At 38.1% G+C, this 19515-nt stretch overlaps 1 protein-coding gene across 1 annotated transcript in view; it reads left to right on the top strand.

Annotated features, from left to right (window-relative positions):
• LOC122800468 (T-cell immunoglobulin and mucin domain-containing protein 4-like) overlaps positions 1-19515 on the top strand; it is a 163743-nt gene that overhangs the window by 67438 nt on the left and 76790 nt on the right. The window lies entirely within an intron of this gene.

Genomic DNA, 19515 nt, shown 5'->3' on the forward strand with positions numbered 1-19515 from the left:
TGTCAGTTCTTATCCACACTGTACGTAACTGTTCACTAAAGAGACTTGCACTATTGTGCAGCATTGCAGTGACTGACTTTAGTCATAAAGGAATTTTGATGTTACAGCTTTTGACAGCATAAAAGAATCACAGTGCTGTTGCTTAGTCTAACAGATGGTCAACCTCTGCCATTTCCGTGGTAGTTTTATATCAGTGTTGCACATATGCAGGGATATGATCATATGAAGTGAAACAACAACTTACTACTTTATTCGGCAGAAAATAAAAATAACTAAGGAAAAACAATGACAGCAGATTCAGTCAGTAATTGCTGCTGGTTTCTCAGCACCTTCAAAGGGAATACAAAGTCTTTAAGCCATTTCCACAGGCGTCTTCTTCAAGCAGTCTCCCATGTGGAGTTATATAAAGCATTTTGAAATATTAAGTTGACTTGAAATCTAGCCATCTTTAAATGGGTTATACTGAGCATTGTGAAATGGGATGAAAGTGACCCCTAAAGGTCTGATTTCAGGCCTCTTCAAACTAATCAGGCAGCCTTTGGGGATGATATAACACATAATAAAAAGGGAGTTTAATTCATGACAACACATTCTGACTTTTTCTCCAATTAAAAAGATTAATTTTGCAGCAGTGGCCAATTCTTACAAAAAGGGGTCCTGTGTAAAGCAAATCATTCCTGAAAGAGCATTTTTTCATATTGAAGGAATAGAAATTTAGGAGATATGTTGATCTTTAGTATTGTATAGCTCAAGGGTGGTGTAGAACTTAGCAAAGCATGTGAAAGATATACTATTTGCCCTTTTATTTGAAACATTTATGATTCCCTTATCAAATGTATTTGATATGTTGCTAATCAGTACCTCTCTTTTAAATCAAATGCAGTTATGTAGGTTATTAAGTGTGCTTGCCTTGTATTAAAAATTACATCTAAGGTAACTGCGAAAGAAACAATGTGAGAATTACTGAACACTGTAGAGATAAGATACTGACTGTCCCTAAAATGGAACAAATACTTTGTGGTCTGTCTGAGATTTCACATAGTATCATATAAAATGTTATGACTCGGTCTGGTAAGGTTTCATAACCAGTTTGTGATGTGTTTGAGGCACAGATGTTAAGAAATTCACCTTGAAAGCAAAGATTAAGAAGTGAAGCTTGACATCTATATTCAGAACAGAAAGCAGGTTGGGTTATGATCTGAGAGACCTGATCATAATTCTTTGTAGTTCATTGAGCTTTACCTGAGCCTATGTACTATAATAGTAAGAAATAAAAGCGTAGGAGTGCTAAGTGTGTTACTGATGCCATGCAGAGAGCAGCCACCAAACAAAAGCATAAGGAAATGGAAAAGGTTTAGAAAATTGATAAACAATTTAGCTAGCTAATTGAAATGACATAACACTTTCCAAACCCTGTTGACATTGTCACCATACTTCTGTTATGGCCTCTGATCACTGTTAACTCTCTTGTGCACAATTGGAACTTAATACCTATAAGCAGTGCTCAACAAAAGGCTGTTAAGCATCATTCTGACATCAGAAAAATGTTTAATAAGCTTTTTTTCTTGATGTCAGAGTGTAATTGTAGTTTTTCATGCATTATGTCATATTTGGAGTTGCCTTTATGATATATTTGCCAAATCTGACTCTTTTACCAGTTCAGTCTCTTTGGACATTCCTTGTCAAAATAAAAAAATGCATGTCCTTTCTTTACACCTGACAGTTCCCAAATAGGTTTCATGTATTCCCTCAGCACTAGGCTATGTAACTGGGTTGGCAGAACCACTCAGCTGGATTTGATCATCAATGTTTGCAAATTTGAATTTCATCAGAAAAGCTTTACCAGTCTTGAATCAGAAATGGAACAACTGTCTTGTATTTTGATCATCCTGTTTTTATAACAGATTTGTAAAACCATAAGTGTAAATTATCTTCATTATGCTGAAGAGACTTTGATAGTTTCACAGATGAGATAAGCATGTCAATACTGTATGCGCTAGCTCATCTGACAGCTCTCTATACTTTGTGATCAGGCATTGCTGCCTACTGCACTCTGTTACTTAGACCTTTGTGTACTTCCAAAAATGTCTGAATCAGTTCTTCTGTAAGTATACAAATTCTTGACTCCATGGCTGTACAAAACATTGTCCCTGTATATTTCTTTGTTTCCCAATGCATGTTTTTTTTTCAGCATCAACATCTAAAGTAAATGTGATAAATATATTACTTAGCTACTGATTTTCAGTCCAGTGTCTTCTGCATTCTGATATCCATAATGTTTCTGTTTCACCAAAGAAATTTTAAACACAGCCTCAACCCACAGATCAAAAACATTGACAAACCTAATGTTTTCTATGAGTCAGTTTAGGCTGCAAACCTACTGCCATTTGGACAGACATTAAATTTATTGGCTCAGTGACTGCTTTTTGCCCTTTCCTTCTAAATTAGAATACCTGTAAGAAATGGCTGGCTTTACTGTGTATATGTATATAATAGCATCAGCCTTTTAATACTAGTTCGTGGTTTTGCTGTTTAAGAATACGTATGGACCATAATGCATTGCAAGTCTTGAACAGGAGACAGATGGGTGTGAAATGCTGAAATGTTATCATTGTTTATAATGCGCTGCCATACTGTGCATTATAAATTTGGCTGTTTACTGAAACCTCTGCTAAATCCTGACATTTTTGCCATGACCCTTAGTAGAAACATTCTATATTTTGCAATACAGCTTGAATTGGGATCCTCTTGATAAACAAAAAAACAAAAATTAAATCATAAATTACAAATCCATACCATGTTCCAAAATGATCAGAGTTAAATGTGCCTTTACTGAAAACCAGTGTTTTATGTAAAAAAAACATTGTTTTACCATGTTTAAACTGTTTACTATTAAAAAAAAACTGAATTTATTTTGCCATGATGAAATTTAACCCACCAAGGCTGTTTGACTGACTTCTCAGAACTATTTTGCTGGTCTGCCTGGACACAGATATTTGCACAATTCTATGTAGCAACTAAATTAATTAAGGAATCAGAAAAAATCCAGTTCAACATGCTTTTGTATTCTATGGGCTGAGACGACTAGGCCATATTCATAGAGTGTCAGAGTGTTGCATATGAATCAGTAATTAGCAAGCTCAATGAGCTATTTTATGCCAAAAAGAAATATACATGAGAGAGAGTATGATTTCACAGATATGTGCAAGCAAAGGGACAAGTGTGTCAAAATGTTTGTTTGATGATGATATGAACTGGCAGAACATGATATCTTTACTGGAATTAAGAATTATTCAATAAGAGAAAGAGAAAGAGAACTGTGACTGGGCTGGTTTAGGTTAAGTGTCACAAAAGTTACAGATCGATGTAAAATCTAAATTTGGAAAAGGCACCAGTACAAATAACCAGAGAGGCTGAAATGGCAAAATTCTAACTTTACCATGGCAAATTAATTGTGTGAATTGAAAAAAAGTTAATGGCAAGTTCCAAAATACTGTAATGGTAATCAGACTCTATGAATGATCAAGAACCACAGTGCGAGAATAAACCTGGTAAATGGATATGAAGTTTGATCGTTATTGTCCCAAGGTAGTATAGTGTGCTGCATATGGTATAAGAAATGCAAGAAACAAGGATATTTTGTTTCAATTTGCAAAACCAAGCAAATGAAAGAAGTTGGCAGTAAAAATGCTAATGAACCTAAATCATGTGAAAAAAAAAATTTCTAGGTTCAGTTACTACTGTGTCAGATGTTGAGACTGGCTGGCAAGCAAAAATTCCAGTTCATGGAACCGTTGTAAGTTTTAAAATTGATACAGGGGCTGATGTTATTGTCATATAATATCCTACATGTAGACGTTTCCCCTAAGCATCTACAGGTTCCTAATTCAAAGGTTGAAATTTCAATCTCTGCAATCCAACTAAAATGCACTTGTAAATTTTTAGCCATGCCTCAGTGTAGGGCCATAGCTGGCTCATCAGGTGCCTGGTGCAACGTGCTAATTTGGCACCCCTCATTGTGAAGTTATGGACCAAAATAGAGGTTCCTTCTCTGGTCTAGTTTGTCATCTGTTGATATAAGGAGCAAAAAAAAAAAGTCTGTACTCAATGCTTACAATCACGTCCAATAGCACCTTGTCCCCTTTGCCCCACTGTAGCTACATTCTTATGTCTGAGTGGAAGAGGCACACGTCTGAATTGTGCTTTATGTTCAATATATAAATATTTAGATCAGTAGAGCTGTGACTTGCCAAAAGAACTTAATTGCAGGAATAAATAAAGTCAGTGTAGTCTTGTTCGATGATGCTGACCAGCTTATCAGCGAATCTGTAAAATTTAACCTAAACCTGAAAGCTGATTCATATACTTTAACTACACTGCCATTTATTTTGCTGTCCAACATAGAAACATTGCTCAAATTAATTTAAAGCATTGGCATTATTGAAAGTCTGAATGAAATATTTGAGTGGTGTGCTCTTCTCATCTCAGTAATTAAAAAGATTGGCCAAGTTAGAATTTGCATTGATTTGAAAAAGCTCAGTGGTGCTGTTGTGTATGAAAGGTCTATATAACTTAACCTAGAAGACTTAGCACCCATCAGTGGCAGATTATAATAGTGATGATTTGGGCAGCCACTTGGGGCAGAGAGAATTGCGGGTGGGAGAGCCATGGCCTGCCACTTAGTATCTGTTCTTTTTTTCAGACTATCTGAAAATAGAATACACGAGACAGATCCCTGGTCTTCATGTTTTAAAAGTGAGTTGGTTGCACATTTGATAGCTGTTCCTCTTTTTATGAACTAACTGAGAGTGAAAAGCACTAATGAGCAGTGCTGCTTTGCCACACCTTCCCTCTCTGGCAGGTGACTGACTTACCAGACTTTACTGTCTTAAGCCACACCAGTGTAAAGGCAAAATGCATTTATTGTATGTATTTATTCATCTTTTGTTGTCTGGAGTATTCCCAGTAGGATAGTAGTCACTTTTCAGGGGAGACCTGAGGTGGTATTCATATTACTAGGGGAAATTTGGCCAGGGCATTGAGGAACTTTCCCTACTCTTTTCAATAGGCACCATGGAATCTTTTAAAACCTGTCCCTGATTTTTTTTTCATTTTCCCTACTACTACTACTACTACTGCTACTACTACTACTACTACTACTAATAATAATAATAATTATTCTGATTCTTTCACTACGAGGTTGAGAGACTTATTTTTAATCACAATCAGATGAGCTATTCAAAGCAATGTGACTGTAACTGATGGGTGGGGTGGGGACTGTTTGTGGATGAAAGTAACTTATCTTCTTATTTGTTCACTTTAAGTTCTCTGACTTTATAAGACTAGAGTGCATTGGTTTGCGATAAATTGGAAACTAATGTGGTGACTCTTTCTGTGAAATAAAGTTGACAATAATTTGCTTTTAACTGTCAGTGATTTTGCAGAATGTTTCTGATTTTTTCTTACATTTTGTGCATTGATTATAAAACTTGTGGTTTTCTGGCAAATCATTGAGGATTGTCACAAAATAGTAACAGATATTTGAGTTTCAGGCTTTAGGAAATGCAAGATAAAGTAAAACCTGCTTTTATCCATTCCCTAAGTATATACAATCAATATTATAATCTGTCCTTGGTTTCTTAGTTTCTTGTCCTTTATCCCACATTTGTTAGCTTTGTGCTGAGAACATGAGAGGATTTTTTTTTATTTACTCAGAGGAGTTGTATACAGAAAAGTGGCCATAACTGCTGGGTGGTGGTAGAAATGTCTGTCAATGAAAATAACTTACCTTTTGCTGCTCAATGGAAACAGTGTAGCTTTGTGGGACTGTTTAGCATTATATTATTTTTCAAACTTGCCATTAACTTTTTGTGAATTAAGTTGCACTACTTTAATGTGGCTACTTTGTGTTTGTATAAAACAAACTTGAAATTCATTACTGTGTCCACAGTTATTTATTTATTACAAACACCATAAGATATATTAGGTGCACACAGTCAACAACAGACTATAATTGCTGAGTACAAGAACTTTCTGCATATGACAGTGACTGATCCTTCTTCTCTTGATAAAGCTATACAGTCATCAGTCTGGCTTTACAGGACTAGTATGCATTTGTGTAATGCAAGTTGCATTATTTACTATGGCCACTTTATCACAATTGGACATATGATGTTTACACAGCCAAATTGCTGCAATTGATTGGTATGGACATTGAAAGATCATAATGACTGTAGTACAAGTGGTGCTTTATTATTGCAATGTTCCAAAATGGGTAATTGTGTTATTATTGGTGAATAAATGTTGTTTCAATGCTTGAGAAAAAAGGTTCAAGACTACTGAAATTTAAAATGGATACACACAACATTTAATTTATTAAACAATATGTATATATCTGGTTGTTAAGTATGCATTTTAAACACTTAGAAAGGTAAATCCAAAAGAACATATTAATTTATGTATGGTCAAAAAAGTGTGCATGTGTGTATGTGCATGTGCGTGTGTAGGTGGGTTAATGGCTTGAAAACTACAGAGGGCCTAACATACTCTAAATCCACTACTGGCACCAAAACTAATTAATGTAAAAGTATTTTCTTCACTGGATGGCTTGAGTTGTTTATGACAATTGTTAGTAGATGAAGAAAGCTAAAGACTGATAGTTTTTTTTTTCTCCCATTCTGAATTAAATGCTTACCATTTAGTATGATGAAATCACCTGAGATTTCCCAGCATGAAATTATTGATTTACTCACGGTCCTAGATGGTAGTGGTGTTGTATGGCTGACATCCTCATGTTTCAGTAGTATGGTTAGGACGGGGTGAAGGGAGCAACTGCCCATTGAGCAAAGTGTTGGGGGGACATGATTGGCCCATTCTTTTCACTCTTTAATGCATACTGACTTCAAAATATGGTATTGCATTTGGGGTCAACCCTGAGCACTGTAGCACTCTGTGTGTGGTCTAAATTGTAGCAACTGCTTGTTGCATTTGCAGCAAGTATTTTGTACAGTTTAAAAGAGATATGTTTTTTCTTTCTTTCTCCTTTTTAATAAAACCTGAGCACTGTAGCACTGTACGCAAAAATAAACTGTAGCAATGTAGCAAGCTGTTTGCTACAGTGTAAAGCATTTCTTTTTTTTTTTTTTTTTACGTTGGGGTAAATCCTAAGGGCTGTAACACTGTGCAGAGAATAAAGATTTTTTTTTAAGTAAAATAATGAGATAAAGGAGGGTCAGGGGTTGGGCACAGTAATGGTACCTCATTGGCTGGGGCAGGAGGTAAGGGGTGTGTGTAGCGTTTCTAGCCACATAGGTTGGTGTACTAATGAAAGGAGTGTCTGTTTTTTTTTTTTTTTTGGTCCTCACTGGAAGAACTAGAGAGCTTGGGGAGGGCTGGGTATGGATTGGGTACTGTTTGCAGGGGATCTGTACAGATCCCTGATGGCACTTTCTACCGAAGCAGAAATCACTGAATATGTTGTAGTGTCTTTTGGCTTTTCCCGGTTAGGGGTCGCCACAGCGGAACTCCAGTCCGCTAATGATTGGCAGTAGATTTTTACGTGCCGAGTTGCCAGCTCTGACGCACAACCTTCAACGAAGGTATGCCCATTCACGCATGTCTCCACACAGAAGACATTCTAGCCGAGAATCGAACAGGACAACGTCTTACTGTTAGGCAACAACGCTACCGCAGCACCACTACTGCAGCTCCAGAAATCACTGAACATACATAACCAAAAGTGCTGTTCACCGAAGCAGCACTTTTGGTTATGTATGCTGGTTGTGCTGGTCGCACTACAGTGCGGTTAAGAGAGAATTCCCTTTTCCCCACTGTAGTGTGACCTCGGAGTGAGAATATAAAAGTGGGGGGTGGGGGGGCACATCCCCCCACACAGGGGGGTGCAGGGGGGCTTGCCCCCTGCATAAAAGAAGATGTATTGTTTTTTGTTTTTTCTTACGAACGCACTTTAATGAAAGCACTTTTTTGGTGAAAGCACTTTCATTAAAGTGCGTTCGGTTATTGTGGATTCGGACTATTGAACTTTCGTTCAATAGTCCTAGATCCATTTGCAGGAAGCCAGCCATTTGGCATTATGTAGACTATGGAAATAATTTTTATTTGTATTTGTTTGCTCATCACTTGAAGAGCTGTGGGGGGGGGGTTCTAGTTCTTGATACTGGCACAGGCCCCTGGTTGCTCCAGCTACAGTAATGTCATATTTCATCTGGATAAGCAAACACATGATTCAACATTGCAGGCAGTGCTACAGATTATCAAAGATTAATTAAAGCCATAAACTTAACAAAAAATATGCTCCTTTAGTAAGGCAAAGATTCAATTACTTTGCACTAAATATGTACCAATAGTATCAAACCAGATTTAAGCAAAGTCCAACAACAGCTGAGTTGCAAAATCCATCTAGTGTAACAGAACTGGGAGAAGCCTTTGGTATGATTATCTACTTGGATAAGTTTGTGTCTGATCTTTCTATAAAATAGACTTGTTAAAAAATGTGGCTTGGACTTGGGGACAAACCCAAGCCAAAGCATTAGTCTAAATAAAATAATTGCTTATAACAGCCAGCCTACTATGATGTCACTCACCAGATGATTATAAGTGCAGATACGGGCAGCTATGGCCTAGGTGCAGCACTACTGCAAAGAGATGAACACGTTTTATATCCCATAGCTTATTGTTCCAGAATGGAAATAGGCACCAAACAGAGATAATCTCAGCTTGTGAAAGAATACCTTGCAAGCATGAGGACATGTGAAACATTTGAGAGTTTCTAGTTCAAAACCAACTACATGCCTCCACTGATCATTTCATATGATCTTGAGAAATGGTACACCAAGGTGCCAGAAACCGAGATTAAGTAGTTCAATGCAAAAGTCATACATGTGCCTGATAAAGAACTAATTGTTACATATATGCTGCCCAGAAATCCTGTATGTGACCAACCATTATCCAAAACTGAAAGTGATGGTGCAACTTGTGTACAAAGCATAATGATAACAAAGCCTGTATTCACCAAAAGGCTAGAAAAGCTTCATCAAGCTACCCTAAATGATCTTGAGTTGCAGGCTGTTATTCAAACATTGTGTGATGGATGGCCATGTGACTGGACTGAAACTAAACTGTTCTTGTACAAATACTGTTTTTATTCAGAGCACAGTTACCTGAGCATGATGGCTTATTGCTATACCAGGACAGTATCATAGTATACCTAAAATCAATGAGCAGATGAGCTGTGGATACATGAGGCTCATTGGGGCCTCACTAAATTGATCCAAAATGCCCAGTTAATAGCCACATATCAACCAAGGTATTGTCAGATTAGTGTCCAAATGTGAATTCTGAATTATTCATAAATCATTACATAAACATGAACCTTTGATACCAACACCATTACCACAGGGCCTTTGTTAAATGATTGCAACTAACGTGTGAGTTCAAAGGTTAAAAATACATTGTTTTGCTTGACTGTTATTCAGGTAACTTGTGTGCCAATTACAAATAGCCAACAAGTAATATAGTCAAGCCTGTTGTTGATGTATGATTTGCCAATAGAAATAGTTACACTCAATGAAATGGAGTTTTTGTTAATTAAATTCCAACAGTTTGTGAATGATTGCTGTTTCACTCATACTAGTTAAGTCCTCACTGTTTCCAATCAGGCGGTGAAGCTTTGAGCAGTACAAACAGCCAACATAATATTAAGACAGGGCAATAATCTCCATAATTCTAGAATGGCATATCAAGCTGTCCTCACTCTGCCGAAGCCTGTTGTTTCTGAGATGACCCTCAGTAGAAGCAGTCTACATTTCATAGCATCACCTGAAACACATTTCCAGTACTCTCTGTTAAGAGCTGGATACTCAATTTTATTGTACTGATAACCACATTTTGAATAAATAGCTCTTGCTAAGATGAATGATTTTTCAGTTCTTTTTCATTAGTCTCACGGATTACTGAGGGTTTATTTTATGCCATTCCGTTAGAAACATTTTTTTATGTTGCAAATTGACTTCAGAGCACTGTTCTTGTAGTCTTGTTTTACTAAAAGACTTTATGTTATGTTATGTTATGTTATTTATTTATTTAGTTAATTTTAGGTTGTTTACCAGGTAAGTAAGCTGGTTGAAAGATCCTTTTCAGTCATGACCTGGGCCCTTAAAGTCACATATACAGAGATAACATGGCATAACATATGTTTAAGTGATTAATACAATTAAGGTTAAGATTAACTGATTATATAACTGTAACAGCTAAGTAATAGGAAAGCATGACAGAACACTAGTAACAGAATTCACAAAGTACTAGACAGTTGTAGGCAGATGTGATGACCCACTACCGGACCAGTAATCAAGGAACCCCAATCCTCACCAGTGACAACAGTGGGGGACATTCACTGACAGGATAACAGGTACACACACAGTATTTTCAGGTACAGCTATCTGCACCAAGTGTGATTTCCCTTAAGAGCACACAGAGACCACAGTCAGTCCAGGGGCTGCTTTCTTACTCTTTTTCCAGATCCCCAATAAGACTAAGTATTTGCATTGTGAGACATTGTGGGAATACTATTATTTTGGTTGTATTTTATTCAGTTAGGAAGTTATTTCACTTTTACATGGGGTGGAGAAAAACATCCCAGAAGTCTTTTTTTTTTGTCATTACTAGAGAGATATTTAGTCTCTGGCCAGGAACAGAGAGAGCGAGAGAGTGGTGAATGGTTGTTGCAGATTTTAAAGGGCATTTGGGGGATTTAATAGATTATACTAGTGCTGTATTATCAGCATATACTATGAAATGCAATGATGTACTGTTCTGTCTGAGAGCATTAATAAATAATTAGAATATGAGGGTCCCCAATACAGAGCCCTTTGGGATGCCACTGGTAAGTGTACTTTCTGTTGAAAGATTATTGCTAGAAAGGACTTGAAATGTTTTATTTTCTAGATAGGTATTGAACATTCTTATGGCATTGGTTCCAAAGCTGAATTTTTGCAGTTTGGTGATGAACAGTCTATAATTTACAGTTTCAAATGTCCTGGCCGTATCATCAGTAATTCCAGTTGTAATTAAGCTGCTGTTGATATTAAAGTAGACTTATCTGTTGCAGTGAGCAGGGCTATAGTAGTGCTTAATGCATAAGCCTTCATTTTAATTTTACACACATCTAAATCTTCCAGAACTTCTATCATCTGGATGCTGGTTAACTTTGTTGCTGTGCACACACTACTTTTCCAGTGTCACATCAGATTCAGACAAACTTTTACTTTTTACTTGTCTTACTTTATGACACAATGATTTCAGGAATTAATTATGCAAACCTGCAGGTTTACAGTCTTTAACTCTGAGCCTCAACTCAATCACATATGCATCTACAGAATCTGTGAACCTGTATCTCTAGAGAAAAAAACAATATACAGCAAATCCTTTATAGGCTCACAGTACTGTTGAAACTCTATCAAATTATGTATGTTTTTCTTTAGTAATGTTAAATATGTCAAATATTTTTCAATGCAAAATCACCTGCCAGCTGTATTAAAGTGACAATCTGGCTTCATTCTTTATAGATTGTCCCTAAACAATGCCATTAAAACTGAATTTTTGAATGTAACACTTGGAAGGTGCTTATCCATTTACCTTAAGAATCAATAATATTGGCGATATTCATTGTAAAATGGAGCCCATGATGAATTTATACCATATGTAGAATAAAAGAAGGTAATGGAAATGTTGCATAGGGCTATTGGTTCACTGATTCCAAAAATATTGTGGTGGTTTCATCTGAAGTTTGACACTTTACTACATTAGTCAGTGTATTCTGAGCTTTTTGATGTTTTTTTATGTTTGAAGCTAATTTTAACATTTTTATTGTTTTGGCATATATGATTTTTGATGAAGTTCTATTTATAGCTTAGAATTTTATTTTGCTACTGTTAGAACAACTACTTATTGTTTTGTTCAGGTAGAGTGCAGAGACTTTGGTGAATGGTGCCAAAAATGGAAGGGTATGAACTTAAGATTATTACAGATTCCAAAGGAAACTGCAAATCTTTCTTCAGTTATGTAATAAAATTAAGGAATAAATGTCCAACAATGCAGTGAGCTCATCCATAATAATATCATCCATTCTGTCCCCAAGGCTATAACTAATATATTACCAGACAAATGTAACACAAATTTAATGCTACCTTTACCCTTCCTGGCCCCATTGATAAGCCCCACTATACCTGAGAATTTTGTTTCCCCTGAAATCACCATGGAACAAACCTTGTAATCCCTACCAAAGGTTAAAAATACTACTTCCATGAGTCTGGACAACATATCAGGATGCATTTTCATCAGTGATCGATATGCACTATCTGAGCCCCTACTGAAACTCTTCAACCTCAGCCCATCCACTCAGCTTGTTCCTGGTGCCTGGAGAACAACCACTGTGGCTCCTCTACACAAGGGTGACCCCTATATAGACCCAGGTTATTATAGATTCATCAGCCTAACCAGACTTCTATGCAAAGCCATGAAACATATCATAGTAGAACTCATTTATGCAGAGAAAGGCAACTTATCTGATCTAGAGCAAAATTAATTTGGTTTTGTGAAGGACAGGTCTTGTCTCCTGAACCTAGTAAACTTCTTTGAAAATGTTACAGGGGCTGTGGACAGTGGTCTTTCTGTGCACATTTCTCATCTTGACCTGGTCAAGGCTTTTTACTCCATCCCTATGTGGGTATTATTGAAAATTTAGGCAAGTTTAATATAATCAAATACAATGTCTGCTGGCTTGCAAATTGTCTATCTAACAGATTCATAGGTGTGTACTAGGCTAATGGCCCTGAAGCCTTTACAAGCTTAGCCCATAGAAGTGCCCTTGACATTGTGCTGCCCAACATTAGTTCTCAGTGCCTCTATCAAGTAGAGCCACTGGAGTTATCCCTGGGGTGAACTTTCTATTTCCCATCTACTCATCAAGATTTCTCTTGAAGAAGGCCAGTGAGGTGCTCTGCTTGACATGCATGGGAAGTCAATTCCAGAGCATGGGCAGTCAATGGGTTATGGACCTGTCCCTCCAGCATGTTCTGTTGATTGTGGTAATGAGGTTAAGGTCTCTGGATCGTGTGGTGAAGAGGGATTGGGATTTCGTTAGACGTAGCATTTCTAACAGAGCTGGGTTAGACATGGTTTTGTAAGCCAAGCAGAGATCGCCTCTTTAGTAGATGATATGAGACAGAGATTAGATGGAGTTTTTTGAGTCTGCTCATGTCGGACATGTGTTTAAGGCCTAGGATCCTCTTCGTGAGGTACTTTTGTGGCCTCTCCATCTGTTGCATGTGTCTAGTGAGGTACATGCCAAAGGAGGCATTATACTCGATGACTGGCCTAATGAGGGAAGAGTAGAGAGAGAGATGATGACCTCTTTCTTCCTGGATGCAAAACCCTTGGTAATGAGATGTGCCACATAGAAGGACTTTCTGACCACAGTGGCATGTGGAGGTCGAAGGAGAGGTTGCTGTCAACCTGTGTCTCCAGATCTCTTATAATGCCTTCAGTGTTCAGTGGGCTCCCATTGATGTGGTAATTAGTGGGAACTGAGTTTTTCCCAAAGGGGATGATGACGCATTTTTTGGTATTAAGCTTAAGGCCATGGTTTTGACACCAGTCATTGGTCTCAGTGAGGCCTTTCTGTAAGGATGTCTACATCACTTGGGGAGTTAATAATGGCTCCCAGCTTGCAATTGTCTGCGAACTTGGTCAGCCAGAGTCCCTCCGTGTTGGTCTGGAATTTTGAGAAACAGATACCAAACAGGAGAGGACTCAGGACTGATCCCTGTAGGATTCCACACATGACCGGTTGGCAGTCTGACTTGGAGTCCACTACTTTCACACTGTGGGGTCTATTTGTGAGCCAGTTTGCAACCCACCTAGTCATATAGACGCTGATGCCTAGTTTGGTGATTTTATCAATAATTTCTGAGTGGGGAATGGTATCAAAGACCTTGACCAGATCGAGGTAGGCTGCCTTGCTTTCATCTACAGCTCTGATGACTGACTCAAAGAAGTCAACCAGGTTAAGCAGGCATGATCTACCTTTCACAAAACCAAATTGTGTGGGATCTAGAATTTGGAGATTCCCTATATCCTTGTTAATTAGGTCCATGATGATGTGCTCCATAACCTTACATATCAGACTCATCAGGCTAATGGGGTGATAATTCCCAGGGTCTGTTGTTGCTCCCCCTTTATGGAGAGGGATGAATATAGCACTGTGCCATTCAGTAGTGACAAAGCCTGAGGTGAGGCTGTGATTCAACAGGGCACACAGATGTGGTGCCAGTTCACTTTGTAGTTCATGTAGAAACACATCCAGGGATGTTGTTGGGTCCCATGGAAGCTGTATTCTTGGCCTTGGACAATGCAGCTTTAACCTGTGCTGCAGTAATGCTGGGTGTCTGGCATTCCTCCGATATTGTGATTGGTCCTTTAGGGGGGACTGAGGGGTAAAGTTGGCACTGAAGGCACTGAATCTTTTGGCCAGTATGTTGGCAATATCTGTTGGCTCAGTACAGGAGTTACCATTGTGCTGTAACTCAAAGCAAACTTGGGTATTGCCGTGGAGATTTTTGATATAATTATAGAAGGCTTCGTGGTTGTTTTTAGTGTCTGCTGCAATTCTGCCTTCATAACTGGCTTCAGAGGTTTTGATGAATCTCAACGTTTTGTTGAGGCTTATAATGGAGTTTTTCCAGTCTTGGGACTTTACCTTTTTCTGCAACAGTTTCTTCCTTTTGTTGTAGAGTTTATTAATGGCAGGGGACCACCAGATTGGCTTCCTTTTTTTTGGAGGAGACCGTCTTGGTTCTGTTGGGTATGGCTAGTTCCATGTATTTATGTATGTGTTCATACAGTGCATTGGTGTATGATTTGGCAGTCATGCATCTATTTTCCATTGAGAAGGGTGCCATGAAGTTAGCCACCTCTGTTTTTAAGAGCTCAATGTCAGCTTTGGAGAAGTTTTTCATGATGGTTACCTTCGTGGGGGGTGTGGGTGAGATGTGGATTTCCATGGTGATTAGTTTGTGGTTGGATCTAACCAGGGAGGAACTGAGTATTGCTGTAGAGCAATGGTTGCCCATGTTAGTAATAACCAGGTCAAGGATGTTGCTTCCTCTAGTGGGGTGAGTATGAGCTGGTCCAGGGCATTGATTGATAAATTCCAGGAAGCTTTGGACCAGTATATTGTTGCATGAGTAGTTTTCACAGTTGATGGAAAGGTAGCTGAAGTCACCTAGTATGAGAGCGTTGGGTTAGACCCTAATAGTTTCCAGCGTGCTTAGGAACATGGAGTGAGAGCCTTGGGACATGGTTGGGGACCTATAGCAGCTACAACTTGAATCGCCATCTTACCCAATATTAGTTGTACCTGACATATCTCAGATGCGTTATGTAGGGCTACTAGTCTGGAGGTGTGCATATCCTTTATGAATATGGAGACACCACTGCCTTTGGAGCTTTGGTCCATGTTCTGGAGCTGAAAGGCGTGGAATGAGTTATAGCCTGGTAGTGCAGAGATGCTTTCTGCTGCTTTAAACCAGGTCTCCATTACAGCACAAATGTCAATGTTCTCCATTTTGTGGAGTGATTCGAGCAAGTGCATCTTGAGATTTAGACTTCTAGCGCTCAGCAGCATGACTCTCAGATTGCATTTATTTATAGCTGTTACGATGGTAATTTGGTCTTTGGAACATCACCTAAAAAAGGCACTATAGGGGTGGCCTTAGTAAGTATCTGTAAACCCAGGGATGACAGATGCAGGCCATCTCTGGCAAAGCATTGAGGTCTGTCAATCATGTCATCCCAAGCAGACAGATACTGGATCCCCTTAGAATGACAACCTGGTTTGTTCCTGATTCCAAATTATAAAAGCTGCTGGGTACCTGTCTGAATGTAAAACTGCAATTAGTACAGGAATCAATTCTGGCCCCTCTCTGGTTTGTATTTATTTTGCAGACATCCAAGCCAATATCCTAGACATTTGGTTGACCAAGTTTGCTGATGAGTGCATACTGGGCACTGTTATCTGCTTATCCACTGATAAAACAACTCCAGCAATGGCTGGCATATGCACAAACATGGTATATCAAAACTAGTCTCAAACTAAATGAAAAAAGTGCTGCATAGTAGCATTTTGTAGAAAGGTTGTTCCCACTGCATATGGTATAAATTGTACTGCTCTTAAGATTGATATGGTTGTTAGAGACGTATGTACTTATGTGAAAACCTTTTTCTCATTCAATCATCATCTTTCCACACCAGTTAGGAAATCTTCCTTTGTAGCCCAGTTAATTTCTAAGGAAATATTTCCAAGGGAATATCTTCAAGAGCTAAAGAAATCATCCTTAACACTGTTCACTTTTTTAGGAGACCATCACTGAAAACAATGACCCATTGGGTATGTATAAATCCAAGCATATCACTCAACTTGAATGGCCCCAAAAATTTCTAATCAGGAAAATTAAAGGTCTTAATTCCTTCAACAACCCCAAAAGATTAGCATGACTCTCCCTATACTCAGTAGCTTACAGGTTGCTGTGAGGTGACCTGCATCTCACTTTTCAAGCCATGAAGGACCCAGAACTATTTGATCTCCTACTTCTCCACAAAACCAGTGATTCTGCCCACACTAAGGATTTAAATCTACAAGACTTGCTGGTGAAATAGGCTCCTAACTCAGCATATTCCTAACCTATGGAATACGTTAGCACTACAAGTCAAAGAAGCATTATTTTGACTACATTTAAGGCTAGTCCAGATGACTGGATGGGTAGATACAAATTTACACCTGGGTTATTATGGACTTCCCTACTCACATTGGGAGGTGACACTATTAAGGGAAACCGTACTCACACACTGAAAAAAATAAACATGTTTATTTCATCATGTTTTGAGGTTTCCTACATTTTAACACCACTTTTGGACTCTGAATCATTTTTTTAAATATTTTTAAATGTAATTCCAGAGGCTGCCCACATGGGGTCTGGCATCTTGATTTTTCAGTCTACCTCTAAGTATCCCACAATGTAGTGTCTAGCTTTAAAATAGTATGTCATAGCCCCTAAGCTCCTGTCAATGAATTGACTTTACATGTGTTTCCACATCTACCCTACTCTCTTGTAGTCAATCAGGTGCTTTTCAATGATTACTTAAAAGACAAACAGGGATAATCACCCAGAACACTGTTCTCACTGCCTGTTGCTTCTTTTTCTTTCTAAAGTGGCCAATTTTTATTCTTTTGTTATGGTTGAGTTGTAGTCAAACTCATTTGCCTTCCCCCTAAACACCTCCCCTTCGCACCTGTCAAAGTGACAAATTTGAGCTGTTTGCTGCTGTGACTGATAGCTCATAGCAGAAGACAAAGTTCATGTACTGTTGCCTTGTACTATCTACCTACTTACGATGGGACACCTATTTTTGCTGCACCATAACCTCTTTCTGTCCTCAAATTATAATTCTTACAAACCAGCTAATTAGTAACACATCATTTGGCAAACCTTCTAACTCGATTTTTCAGGGATTCCTCTTTAAGCAAAATTCTTTAATTGTGTTACAAAGACCATAAAAACATAAAACATGTTTTCTTTTATATAGCACTGTGATGTACTTAAAATAAGACCTTTTGAATTAATGTGTGTTTTTTAAACAATAATAATGCAAGCATAAACTATCCGTTATTGACTTAACAGTAATCACCATTGATTACAGAGAAGTTATGGGGGAAAGCATAGATAAAAACAAAACAAAACAAAAATAAATAAATAAATAAAAAGAGCTGGCTTGGAGTGGGTGGTAAGGGGAGATGTGAATGTGTGCGTGTGTGTGTATATATATATATATATATATATATATATATATATATATATATATATAAAATATAATATAATATAATATATATATATATATATATTATATATATATATATTATATATATTTTATATATATATATATATATATATATATATATATAAAATATATGCCTCACTGTATGATCTTGGAGGCATGGTGCTTGTTGGTCTTGGTGGGCTGCTCCAGTGCTAGGCTGCAAGTTTTCATTCGCTGCAGTATACCTGGATCTAGCTGCATTTGTTTCATGTTTGTTAACTGGGTAGGTGACTGGTTCTCACATTTCCTTGGAGGATGCTGTGCCTATTTTGATATGACTATTTGTTGATACTTATGCATACTGTTGCCTTGTAAAGCAGCAGTTTTTTTTTGTGGCGTGGTTTTGGAGACTGTGCTGTGCGTTTGTTGTCTTTGTTGTGAGTTGTACTTGGATTGAGCTAGAAAGTGGCTGGGCAGGTCGGTTTGCGGTTATGCTTATTAGTGCAGCTTTGTTTGAGTATACTGTGGGTGAGGTGCACAGAATGGGACAACTTGTACATTTAATTTTGGTTGTTTTCATTGTTTGTTCGAGGGTTTGGATGGTTTAGCAGGACTTTGCATTTGGTGCCCTGGTGACAGTCCTTGGATTGCAGCTGCAGCACTTGGATGTTGATACCCAGCCTTTTGCCTTGGTCAGTTCGTGCCACTGTGGCGGGGCTTCACTGTGTCATTTGACCATGAGGCTCAATGTATCAGTGTGCATGAATCTGGTGGAGTAATTTTTGGGCAGCTGGTTTCGCAGAGCTTTGTTGTGGGTGCCTTTGATTGTTGTCACCATTCTGGCTTCGTACCATTGTTTTGGCCTTTTCTGCCTCTGGCTGAACAGTTGCATCTCTTCAGTTTGGTTTCCATTGGGAGTGCTGTTGGTAGGGGAGCAGTTCTGGGCTGCTGATCCTGGGCTTATGGCAGGATTATAGGTGTACATGTGCCCTTGCAGTTGGAGGCAGGAGAGTACCTGCTAAAAGTATTCTTACCAGGCGAGGATGGTTGCATTCCACTCTACTGTACCTATGTTTACACAGTATGTCCAGAATTTAGTAGCATATTTTGGGTTTCTTTGTCATTAAAAATGTGTTTTTTTTTTGGTAAATCATGAAGGGTCGTATTCAGCAAATAAGGACAGAAGATGGAGTTTCAGACATGTGAAAAGACTAAAAAAAAAAAAATTGTAATATCAACCCTGGTTTGGACATTTTGTTCTCCTGTTGGTGGAATTATCCAAATTTCTTAATCAATGCCCAATTCTGTTCAAGTTATTTGCAGGGTGGAGGTGAAGTAACAAGTGCGGGATATTTGTTCAAGCCTGGTAATGCATGGCTAGGTACGGAGGATTCAGGCCAGAAGGTAGCAATAGGTGTTTTGAGCTTTGGAATTATTTCACAGGAGTTGTTATTTTATCAAGTTTATAAGTTTGTAAGAGCAGTATTTAAGGGCTGCACATGTTTGGATCTCTGTCCCTCTGTTTATGGCATGTCATAATTTGGACATACCTATCAATGGTATAGATTTTCATAGAATGTCAAGATTTTGGCCTGTTTCTCATAAAATTGTGGTCTTCTTTCAAAT

Source organism: Protopterus annectens, chromosome 4.part0 (genome assembly GCF_019279795.1).
Source record: "Protopterus annectens isolate FY-2018-M chromosome 4.part0, PAN1.0, whole genome shotgun sequence".
In the NCBI taxonomy this organism is placed as follows: domain Eukaryota; kingdom Metazoa; phylum Chordata; order Ceratodontiformes; family Protopteridae; genus Protopterus; species Protopterus annectens.